This window comes from Protopterus annectens, chromosome 1.part2 (genome assembly GCF_019279795.1).
Source record: "Protopterus annectens isolate FY-2018-M chromosome 1.part2, PAN1.0, whole genome shotgun sequence".
Taxonomy (NCBI): Eukaryota; Metazoa; Chordata; order Ceratodontiformes; family Protopteridae; genus Protopterus; species Protopterus annectens.
In genome coordinates this window covers 869,248,102-869,260,601 of record NC_056727.1, presented here as the reverse complement: position 1 = coordinate 869,260,601, position 12,500 = coordinate 869,248,102, and positions in this window count along the sequence as shown.

The window sequence follows — 12,500 nt, the reverse complement described above, 5'->3', positions numbered from 1 at the left end:
TATATGAATTGTTCCAGAAAAAATTATGCCAAATCTATTGGAATTAAGATATTGTACAAACAACTCCCAGTGCTGTTCAGATCCCCCCCACACTATCCAACAATCATCCAAATATCTCCTCCACATCACCAATGACTGTTTAAAGCAAACAGGCATAGAATATATGTAAAGCATTTCCAAATATCCCATAAAGAGATCAGCATAAGTGGGGGCAAAAGTAGCCCCCATAGCTGTTCCCTTTACCTGTATATACCATGCATTATTGAAAGTGAAGGTGTTATGTTCTAATACTAACTGAAGTATATGTATAAGAAATTCCTGTTCTTGTCTGGAATATAAGCCTGACTGTGACATCCAATACTGTACTGCTTTAACACCTCCATCATGAGGTATAGATGTGTACAATGACTGTACATCTAATGTACCCAAGTACTGTTCTTTAGTAACTTCTATCTCATCAATTAATGCCAAAAATTGCTGCGTATCATGTATACGTGCAGTAACAAAATTTAACAATTTCTTCAACTTATATTCAAGATACTCAGAGAGAGGGTTCGGTCAAAGATCCCCTACCTGCTACTATTGGGCGTCCAGGGGGATTAATGATACTCTTGTGTATCTTAGGGACCATATAGAAATATTGTGTCGTAGGGTATTGCACTTGTAGCTGTTTAAGTAATTGGAGACTAATTATCTGTCGTAGATAAGCTTCTTCTAAATAAACCTCAATCTGATGCTTATGTTGCTGAATAGGGTCTTCACTTAGACTTGAATAATACTCAGTATTGTTTAACTGTCTATTGGCTTCTATCAAATAGTGTTCTCTCTCCCAAATCACGACAGTACCCCCTTTGTCTGCTCCAATGATAACTATATCATGATTATTCATCAACTTAGTTAAAGCATGCTTTTCTTCTAGATTCAAATTTTTGTGAACCAATGTTAAAAATATCTGATTGATTAACATGTAGATCTTTCAAAATAATCTGTTCAAAGGTCTTAATAGTGCTGTGATATGGTGGCATGAATTGTGATTTTCTAAACTTAAAGCCTGTAGACTCCCCTGTACTGCAAGATGTATCTTTGTGTGCATAAAAATATTTCAAATTCAGCTGTCTGCAGAAGCTTTTAACGTCATTTACAATATCATAATGTGAGACAAAAAAAGAAGGTATGAACCCAAGGCCTTTATTCAACACACTGAATTCACTGGAGGAAAACTCAAATCTTGTTAGATTAATGACCAGATTATTTAAATCATTAACAAATTCAATACTGTTTAATCTTTCAAAGTCTGTTGCTGCTGGAATTGGTCTTGAAATATCTGTTGTACTGCTTCGTCCATGTCCACGGTGTTTCCGCCCTGCCCGTCTAAAGGGATTTTATATCTTTTACTGACTGGTGATGGTACATCAGGCAAATCTCCCATCTCTGGTTCGGTGTCAGTATTAGACATGCTAGATGAATATTCAGAACCACTCATTGTGGTTTCTCTTCTCCTCAGTATTGATTTCACCTGTTTCCTTTTGGGCCTGGGGACCTGTTTATCATCTGTAAATCTAACACCCTTCTTCTGTTTTTTCCAACTGTACATGTTTGCTTGTTGAAAATCTGTAACATCCCTCTGATATTTCTGATATTTCACATATCCTTTCATTAATTGTTATAAATATTGGGGCAGAATGTGTTATAGATAATAATTTAATTTGGAGACATCCAGGTATACTGAAATTTTGCTTGATAAGGTTGCATTCAATATTATATTTAGTTAATGGGTTGGGGCATTTCACGTTTGAAATAAGGTCTGATAATGGTGGTTTTTGGGTTTTTTATTTTTGTTTTAGCCTTGGGTCAGCATTTGCTGTGAGGTATAAGGTGCATTGTCTCTTTTAATACGTGACGGTTAGCGTCGTTCACGTATATAATCCGGGTCCTTGAGTGTTGAATTCACACACTGAAGACGCTGCGAGCGAAACCGGCCACCGGTCTGTGTATTTTTGGGCAGGTTTGCCAATAAAAAGTTAAACACTCTGCTGATTGTGGATTTTATTCTACGCGAGGGTTGGATTTGTTTGTGGATTATCTACTGAGGTCCGTGCACCTATTTTTTGTTCCGCGCATCCATCATGGTTTTTGAACTATATATATATATATATATATATATATGCATATATACATACACACACACACACATATATATATATATATGTGTGTGTGTGTATAGATATATATATATATATATATATATATATATATATATATGTGTGTATATATATATATATATATATATATATATATATATATATATATGTGTGTGTGTGTGTATATATATATATATATATATATGTGTGTGTGTGTGTGTATATATATATATATATATATATATGTGTGTGTATCTATATATATATATATATATATATATGTGTGTGTATATATATATATATATATATATATATATAACTAAAATAAAAAGTAACGCTGCTGTCCAAAGGTCCAGACTTAGAAAACACAAAACAAAATGCAGAAAAAATACAAAGCTGGACCACCACGATAAATCAATGAACTTTTAATCCAATGGAAAAATTGATAAGCGCTTTCACGTACACACTGAGTACGCTTCTTCAGATCTCTAAACATACTAAAAAGCTCTCATCTTAAATAGTATTCACAAAATCATTCATAAATTAATTATTCAATCAATTCATCAATAAATTAATTAAGTCAGTTAAATCAATTAGATCATCCAGGGAGTAGCTCACATTTCTATTTAAAAGCATCATTTTACAACCAACACATCCTTGCTAAGGCATCTAATATGTAATGCTAAAAAATATATATATGTGTATATTACTAAAACATACTTATATATATAAAAACTTGTAACCTGATGCTTAACTAATCACTATAACAACAAATTGATATTTATTAATAACTAAATAAATTCATAAATTTATATTAAATTTATGAAATGAAGATAAAAATAAAATTAGTAACTTTATATATGTATATGTATGCAATGACAATTTCATTAGAAAAACACAACATAAAATGAAATCAAATAAAATATATAAATATAAAAAACAATAAATACAACTGTATTTCAAAGGACGTGAATCAAGTATTGGTTTAATGCTTATATATTGATTGAGGCCTGGAAACTGATGTGCTTGCATTCTAAAAATACATTGAAGCTCTGTAGTTTCCCAGTCTATTTATAGGATTTCCTCCTCTCTCAGTAACTTTAACTAATTGTAGCACTCTAAACACAAACATATGTCCCTTATATACAGTGGCATGTTTCGCTAATGCATTCAGCTGATTATTCTTTTTTATATCATAAATGTGGTTGTAAATCCTATCTCTAAGCCTTCGAGACGTCATGCCCACATAGAAGGCTTGGCATTGTTCGCAAGTTGCCAAATAGATAAGATTCGAATCATTACAGGAGGCAAAAAATCTAGGTGTGAAACTAAATCCCATATTTGGATGTTGAAAAACTTTATTTTCACTAATAAAATGACAGAAATTACAGGAACCACAAGGAAAAGTTCCAAAAGGCTTCCTTTCTTCCAGGGAATATATTTGTTTAATTGATGTATTATGATCAGTACATAAAATTCTCTTTAGATTTTTGCTATTCCTATACGTAAATCTTGGCTGTGTGCCTACAATTTTACTAATATTTTGTTCAAGACTAAATATATGCCAGTGTTTGCATATAATACCTGTAATTACACTATTATCATTGGTATATCTGGTGATAAAGGTTACTTTATCACCAGAAGCACCCCTCTTTTTATTTTTATAGTTATAATAACACCCACCTTGTTTTTCAGCCACATGTAAATCATTATTTATAATATCACTACGTGTCAAACTTGTTTCTTCTAGCACTTTCTCCCTAATATTTCTTACAATAGTCGTTTTATATCCCCTATCTATAAAAAGATCTTGTAGTATATCTGCTTGTTCTTTAAGCTGGATAGGTTCTTTACATAACCTACTTATCCTAGTAAACTGACTTTTTACCACATTCGGGAATATATGACGGGGATGCATACTGCCATATTCTAATATTGTATTCTTCCAGCATTTCTTCCTAAAAAGGTTTGTGGATAAAAAACATAAGAATCCTTTGTTATGGTAATATCCAAGAAATCAATGCTTAACTCAGAATATTCCATCGTAAATCTTAGAAAACTAGTCGTGGTTTCCAAGAAGTTCACAAACTCTTTTAGTTCACCGACTGTACCATTCCAAAATAAAAGTATATCATCCACAAACCTTTTATACAGTATAACTTTCTTAAAGAACTCACTGTTAAATAAATTATTTAATTCCCAATAATAGACCACAAGGTTGGCATAAGTGTTTATGCAAGGGGTGCCCATTGCTACACCCCATCTCTGTAAATATAACTGATTGTTGAACATAAAAACATTATTGTTCAAAACAATGTCAAGTAAAGCACAAATCAGGGTCTGTTTCTCAGAATTAAAGTTAAATGAATGATTTAATAACTCCCTTACTGCTTCTAGTCAATATTCATTAGGTATTGTAGTGAATAAGTTCTTAACATCCAATGTGAATAATAGACGTGGTGGGTATTGATTTATAAGATTTAGTGCTTATAATGTTAATTAATTGATATGTATCTTTTAAGATCGTTGATATATTGTCTATTAAAGGACTAAGTGTTTTTTCTAAGTAAACCGAAACTGTGACTGTCGCCCATCTCTCTCCTGCTACTATTGGGCGCATAGGTAGTGGTGTAATTCCTTTGTGTACCTTCGGCAAACCTTTTATGTATGGTATCAAAGGATGTTCAATAAGAAAAAACTCATACTTATCATATGAAATCTGTCTACACATCAAAAGATCGTAAAGCTCATCATGTATCTTACATATTAAATTTCCTAATATTATTCTATCTACTTTCCAATAAGTCGCAACATCTGAAAGCATTTCTAGCATCAATTCATTGTATTCATCTGTGTCTAACACTACTACCCCACCCCCTTTATCTGCAGGCTTAATAGTTATATTCAAATTATTGGATAAACTGAATAAAGAACTATTTTCTTGATAAGTCATGTTGTAAAAACATTTGTGTTTTTTAAAATACTCATAAAAGTCTCTTTCACATAATTTTATGAAACTATCTGTTGCATTAGAAAACATTGGCATATAAGAACTCTTTTGTTTAAACTTATATTCATTGCTTACTTTTTGTTCATTATTAACATTTATAAACATTAATTTCAAAGATACTGAATGTCCAAATAGTCTCAAATCAACTAAAAGTTCACTCAAATTACTGCTTTAAGACGGTATAAAAGTTAAACCTCTGTTAAGAAGAGTCAAGTCAGATTCTGATAGTTCCTGACTGGAATAATTGAAAACTATACCATTTATTCTCTCACTCGATGTCTTAGTATGTGGTTCGCTCCAGAAAACTTCCTTTTTCTCCTTCCTCTGTTGTTCGATCTGCTCTGTGCTCGGAATCTTTGTTGCATAGGTAACGGCAAAAAACGCTCAATGTTACCATTATACTGCTTCGGTTTTGCTCCATTCATTGATGTACTAGCACCGGAAACAAGTGCCTGTTGATTCGGTGGTGGTGTATCATTAGGTAGATCACTTCCTAATGCAATGCAGCTACGTGGTGATGTCATCAGGGATACATTTTCATCAGTTTCAGCCGTATGAGCACCTGAGATATTGCAGGCAATTGGCGTGTTCTGCGTGTTTGTATATATCTCAGGATTCCTTATACAGCTATTCTGATCAGGTTGATTCAGGTTCATATAATCACGTCTCGGCCACACAAAGATTTGACCACTGGTAAAATCTTTATAGTCTCTCTGCAGCTTACGATGTTTTATTTGATGCAGCTTATCACTATACATGGTTATTTGAGAGTACATGCCATCTAATCTCTTCTCAAACACTTCTCCTTTAAAACGAGCCTGTAGATCCCTGTTTAGGGACTCTACTTTTGATATCAGTTCATTTTCTATGGGTGTAAAAAAGTCAATTAGGAGTCTCATGTATTTATTACTTAGATTAATGTTTAGTTCTTGCCACCTTTTTAGTAGCTCAGGGTAGGTATTACCATACGTTGACATGCATAATACCCTCATACCACGAGGTATGACTTGAAAATGAAGGCATGCCTCTTTATGACGTCGCTGCCATATTAATCTTTGTAACAAATATAAATCATTCTCCAAGTTCTTAATAAGAGCATTAAATTCTTGCATATTCTCCATGTTACCTGAATGAACTTGCGTAGATGGTATCTGCAATTCCAAGCTGAGTAAGGGATTTGTATTTAACTCAGTAATACAAGACCATTTCCGATTTAAACCTTTTCGTTCAGGAGCATAGTCCAGTTCTATAGCAGTTGGTATTTATTATGGAACCAACTGCTATAGAACTGGACTATGCTCCTGAAAGAAAAGGTTTAAATCGGAAATGGTCTTGTATTACTGAGTTAAATACAAATCCCTTACTCAGCTTGGAATTGCAGATACCATCTACGCAAGTTCATTCAGGTAACATGGAGAATATGCAAGAATTTAATGCTCTTGTTAAGAACTTGGAGAATGATTTATATTTGTTACAAAGATTAATATGAGTATATATGTATATATATACTCATTCACAAACTGCAACCCTGTACCCCTTCTGCTGACAAGCTCCCTTCTCTTTTCCTTCAGAAAGCTGCCAAAGAAATTGCATACCCTATATCCATACTCATAAACAGAACTATCCAAGAGGGGACCATCCCTGACATCTGGAAAGTCTCTTATATTATACCACTACATAAAGGTGGTAACTCCTTTGACTATTCCAACTTTAGATCAATTGTCCTTCTCTCACCCCTAGCAAAAAATCATGGAAAAATGTATTCATCAGCAACTTGTGCACTATCTCTCTCTTCACAACATAATAGCAAACTGTCAGCATGGCTTTAGACCTCATCAAAGTACCACCACTGCCCTTCTTTCCTTTGTAGATACTATCAACAAGAATCGCAACAACAATATTCTCTCTTCCGCTCTTTTCATTGAGCTCTCTAAAGCTTTCGACATGGTCAACCACTCTCTCTTAATTAACATTCTTGAATCTCTCTCTTGTGATAACCTCACCATTAATTGGTTTAGATGTTATCTTAGCAACAGACAACAAGCAGTACTATGGGAAAACCACATCTCATCACTCTTGCCCATTTCCATCGGAGTTCCCCAGGGCTCCATTCTTGGTCCACTTCTCTTCTCCCTCTTTATTAATGATCTTCAGACTGCAATCCCACAAGCAACCTGCATACAATATGCAGATGACTCGACCCTTATTTGTTCTGCACCATCTACTACAGAACTGATCTCACTGACCCAAAATATCTTTAATACTGTAGAAATATGGTTTTCTAGACGGTTTCTCCTACTAAATGCCAAAAAAACAAAACTCCTCCTTTTTCCACCCCACCACTCTGTCCCCCCCTTTAAACTTTACCATCTCCTCAAATAATGGCACTATCATCTCACCTGATCCAACTACAAAACTGCTAGGAATAACCATCGACAATAATCTCTCCTTCGATCAGCACATTAACAACAACATCAAGTTAGTTAACAGAAAAATAGGATCCCTATATCGAATCAAAACTTTTCTAACCCCAGCAACTAGAACCAATTTTGCACAATCTCATCTTTTATCAACTCTCCTATATGCCTCCCCTATTTATACAAACTTCAAGAAAATTAATCTTAACAAACTTGCAACTTGCTATAACAACATTGCTCGCTTCGCCACTAGTAACCCCTTTAGGACCCACCATTGTATAAACTTAAAACTACTAGGATGGCTTGAATTCCAAAACTACCTTATAATTCCTCAACTCACTATTGCCCATAAAATATTGCACCTACCTGACAACACCCCGATACTCTCTCAACTTTTAATCCCTTACAACAATCTTAACTCACTTCGCTCCTCTAGTAAACTCATGACCAGATCTATAAAAGCAAACAACACAGCGGGTGATTCTCTTTTCACTAACACAATAGGTAGAAGTTGGAATCTCTTACCTAGTGGCATAACTCTGAATACACTCTGTTTCTCCTCCACTCTTTTCATCTCTACCTTATTCCAGTTCTGATCCTATTATTTTTAGAGATTTAAGTAGCTACATATTCTGTACAATTGTTGCTATTTAAGAACTGTATATTGTAAAATTGATTTCACTTTGAAAGTATCTTTCATTATTTTGTTTCTGTAATTCTTATTTAGCTATATCTTATAGTAGTCAATTTTTATGTAATGTACTTAGTATATAGTGGAGCTTTTCTCCTCGGGCCTCTGCTGAAAATGGACATGTATCCAGCCAGACTAGCCCGGTCAACAAATGTAAAATAAATAAAATAAATAAAATATAAATAAATAAATCAGCAGGTCTGTGAGATTCGACTGAAAGTATCTGACAGGGAGATGAAATGATGTCCTTTGTTTTTTCTGGAGTCCAAATACGGAGGGCATCAGCGGAATCTAAATGAGTCCATACAATGCTTGAACTAAGTGCTCTTAAGCGATTGCAAAGGTAAGATCCTAAGCTACTCATCCGGATGGTCTCGGAGCTAAGACTGTCCAGCTTCCTCTTTCATTCCGTCACTAGTTTGTTTAATCAGTTTATTCAACCAGTCTTGACTAACGCAAGTAGGTTGTTGTACTCTAACCTGATGTGATGCATTTACTACGTTATGGCAAGCTTGGTCAGTTTTTCTCTGCAATAAACAAGTTTTTGTTAACAGTCTGATAAAATTTTCTGGGTGACGGAGGATAAATTAAGCAAATAGTTACGCTATGCAGTTGCATATGCGTAGACCTACAGTATAATACTCTAGCTTAATCTAAACATAAAGTTTCTGGTCTAACCGATACAAAAACCGAACCACTAAGAGAATTCGAAAACTGAAATAGACCTCAGAGTGTCTAATATGACATTTTATGTAGTTTTATAATTTAGAGAATTGCACCCAAATAGGTTTGGGCTGTGTTGTAATAAATTTTGCAATGCTGATCAAACGAGAAAAGAAGACTTATTGCGAAGTTATATCACTATAATATGGTATGATACGGATTTCTGCAAGCTAAATGTTCAAATATATAATACATTTTAAATGTTCTAAGTCTTAGTGAGGTCATAAATAGATAATAAAATCGTAGTAGTTGGGAAAATGTGTATAGCTTTAAATACAACTGTTTATAGACTAAAATAAATATTTATAGTTAAAGTGTGTTGGTAACATTTAAAATTGTATACAAACTTTAGTATTTATGCACAAAATGTTTGGAAAAATTGTATGTTGTGCTACGTATTATGGTAATACTGTTATTTTTCTTTTTTCTTTTACAGATCTGTTTTTATAGACTTTGACCTGCAGCCTATAATAGAGATTATAATAATTAATAAGTATTATAGCATTTAATTATTGCTAACAGAATACTGTATATTGTCTTATTGTAATACTAGTAAATTAATAGGTCCTGTAAATGGTTACTTTGAAATCTAATACTACATGATGTTTTTGCTGCTGTTATTATGTTTCCACTTGTTACATTTGCAGCTGTTGAAGCATAAAAAGACAGTTTAACAGTGGTAAATAAGCTTATTTGCTTACTAACAGGCATTAAATTGATGTATATATATATATATATATATATATATATATATATAAAACTATATAGCTAGCTCAAAAAAAAAAAACTTCTCTTTTTAGCTATTTTTCTTTTGGAGCAGTGAACGGGATGTTACGGAGTCTCTAGTTTGTTCGACATCTTGTTCTTTAATAATATGTATATATGTATATTTGTATTTAATTTAGGGATTGTTCTTTTTAGGACAATATGCAAGGTAACTCCTGCTTTCACAAACATTATGTTAGATGAAAACACTTACTTTCTACTTGGAAAACTACATACTCCCTTTGTTGTTAGGGGAAGGTGGATAGGCACCGGGGTGGGTAAAAGGGAGTGGTACAGTTCCTTAAATAAAGCTTTATTGAAAATGTTCATTTTGCAAAACACTAGATATACAGAAAACAATATATCAAACTTCCACTATATCATTAATACATTAAGTCTTTATTTCCCTTTACAAAGATTTTTAATAACATATGGTAAAGCCCTTACATATTGATTCATGGAATGTCAGGGGGCTAAAAAACAAAGCCAAAAAAGCATTATTATTTCATTTGTTATATAAATCTCAAGCTAATGTATGTTTCCTACAGGAAACTCATTTAATTAGAAAAGATTGGTTCAAAGATACAAAAAAGAAATGGATTAACAAAATAATTGCGGCAGGCAATAGTTTCAACTCGAAGGTTGTGGCAATCTTAGTTAAGCAGAATTTTCAAGGTATTATTATCGAGGAGAAATATGATGCTGAAGGGAGATGGTGTTACTTTACTGCCAACATCCACAACATGGATAAACCTTTTCTAATGCTTAATCTATACAGCCCTTGTAATAATCAACATCTATTTATTTTACAGATTTATAACATTCTTGTTGCTTTTAAAGATCACTACATTATTGTGGGAGGGGATTGGAATTCTGTTATTAATCCTGATTTAGATCGTACTAGTAAATCACTTTCTTATAATCACCAAGCTTCAGTAGCCCTGGAAGACTTGATGTTGGATCTAGATCTTATAGATCCTCTCTCTTCTATTGGTTATTCAGATAGCAAAGATATTTACACATATTATTCGAAGTGCTACAATGCATGGTCAAGGTTAGACTTTTTTCTTATTTCAAACTCCTTATCACATTTGTTAATTAACTTTTCTTTAGAGCCCAGATTTTTTTCTGACCATTCAAGGATCTCTCTAATACTCAATACAGATCCAAGTATGTCACGTACGCAAATGAATAATAAGTGGACATTAAATAACAATCTACTCAAAAATGAGGAAGTTAAAAAATTGCGCAATGAAATAATAATTGAAATGTACAATAATCTTGATTCAACAAATATTCCCTATGATGTCCAATGGGCCGCTTGTAAGGCAAATCTGAGAGGTATGTTAATAAATAAAGCTTCATATCTTAAGAAACATTATAATAAGAAAGAGTTGTTTTTAAAGGGAAAAATTCAATCTCTTGAAAACTTGCATAAATCGAACCCCAGTTCTTCATGTTATGAGCAAATTAGGGAATTCCAAAAAGAACTATTACTGCTACATCATAATAATCTTTCTATACTAGAGCAAAGAATGTTGGCTACTTTGAATGGGCCCAAGTTCCTTCCAAAACATTAGCGAGAATAATCAAAAACAATCGAATTATACCTAGAGTAATGCCTATACAATATGAGAAGAGAATATACAGTACTGATAAGGAGATTATTCAACTTTTTACCTCTATATATTCAGATGTGTACTCCAAAAAATCGGACGCAATTAATAGTCAGTGCATGGAGAGTTATTTGTCTAATATTAAATTTCCTAGGTTAAATGAAGAACAACAAAATATACTTATAGCACCAATAAATATCCAAGAAATCATAGACACTATAGATAGGCTCAAAAGTGGAAAATCCCCAGGTCCAGATGGCTTTACATCTGAATTTTTCAAAACTTTCAAACAGGCGGTAACACCTTTTCTTCTCAAAGTGTATAAACACATAAAAATCAATGGTATAACAGATTTATACTGGAATACTTCAAAAACAATACTAATTCTAAAAAATAATAAAGAAAAATCAGATCCACATAACTATAGGCCAATCTCACTAATAAACATAGATATAAAAATTCTAGCTTCACTACTGGCTAATAGATTAAAAACAATCCTACCATTGATAATTTCATCTGACCAAGCTGGTTTCATATCTCACAGACATACTTGGGACAACACTTTGACTTTAGATACATTAATTCATCTTACCAAGGCAGACAGTAATCCTCTTTATGCATTGATTCTTGACGCATCAAGGGCTTTTGACAGAGTTAATTGGGAATTTCTTTTTAGTACTATGGATCACTTTAACATTCCTACTACTTATATAGAATTTATTAAAACCTTATATAAGGATTCTACTACTCTTTTACATATTAATGGGAAGACTTCTAATCCTATTAAAATCACCAATGGCACAAAGAGAGGATGCCCTCTATCTCCCTTCCTTTTTAACATATATATAGAACCACTTTTATTAAGTATAGCACAAAACTCTTTTCACAGAATCCCCAGACTTATGAATACCAAACTTCTTTTATCAGCCTTTGCGGATGACTTAGTGCTTTACTTTCAAACTTCTACTATGGATCTTACCAAGCTAGTTGGCTCTATTAATAAATTTTCACAAGTTTCGGACTATCAGATTAACTCCAAAAAAACTCACGTCTTTCCCATTAATCCTCAAGCTCACAAGATATATTTATTCCCTGAATCCCCTTTTCAAATAACTAATGGAATTAAATATTTAGGGA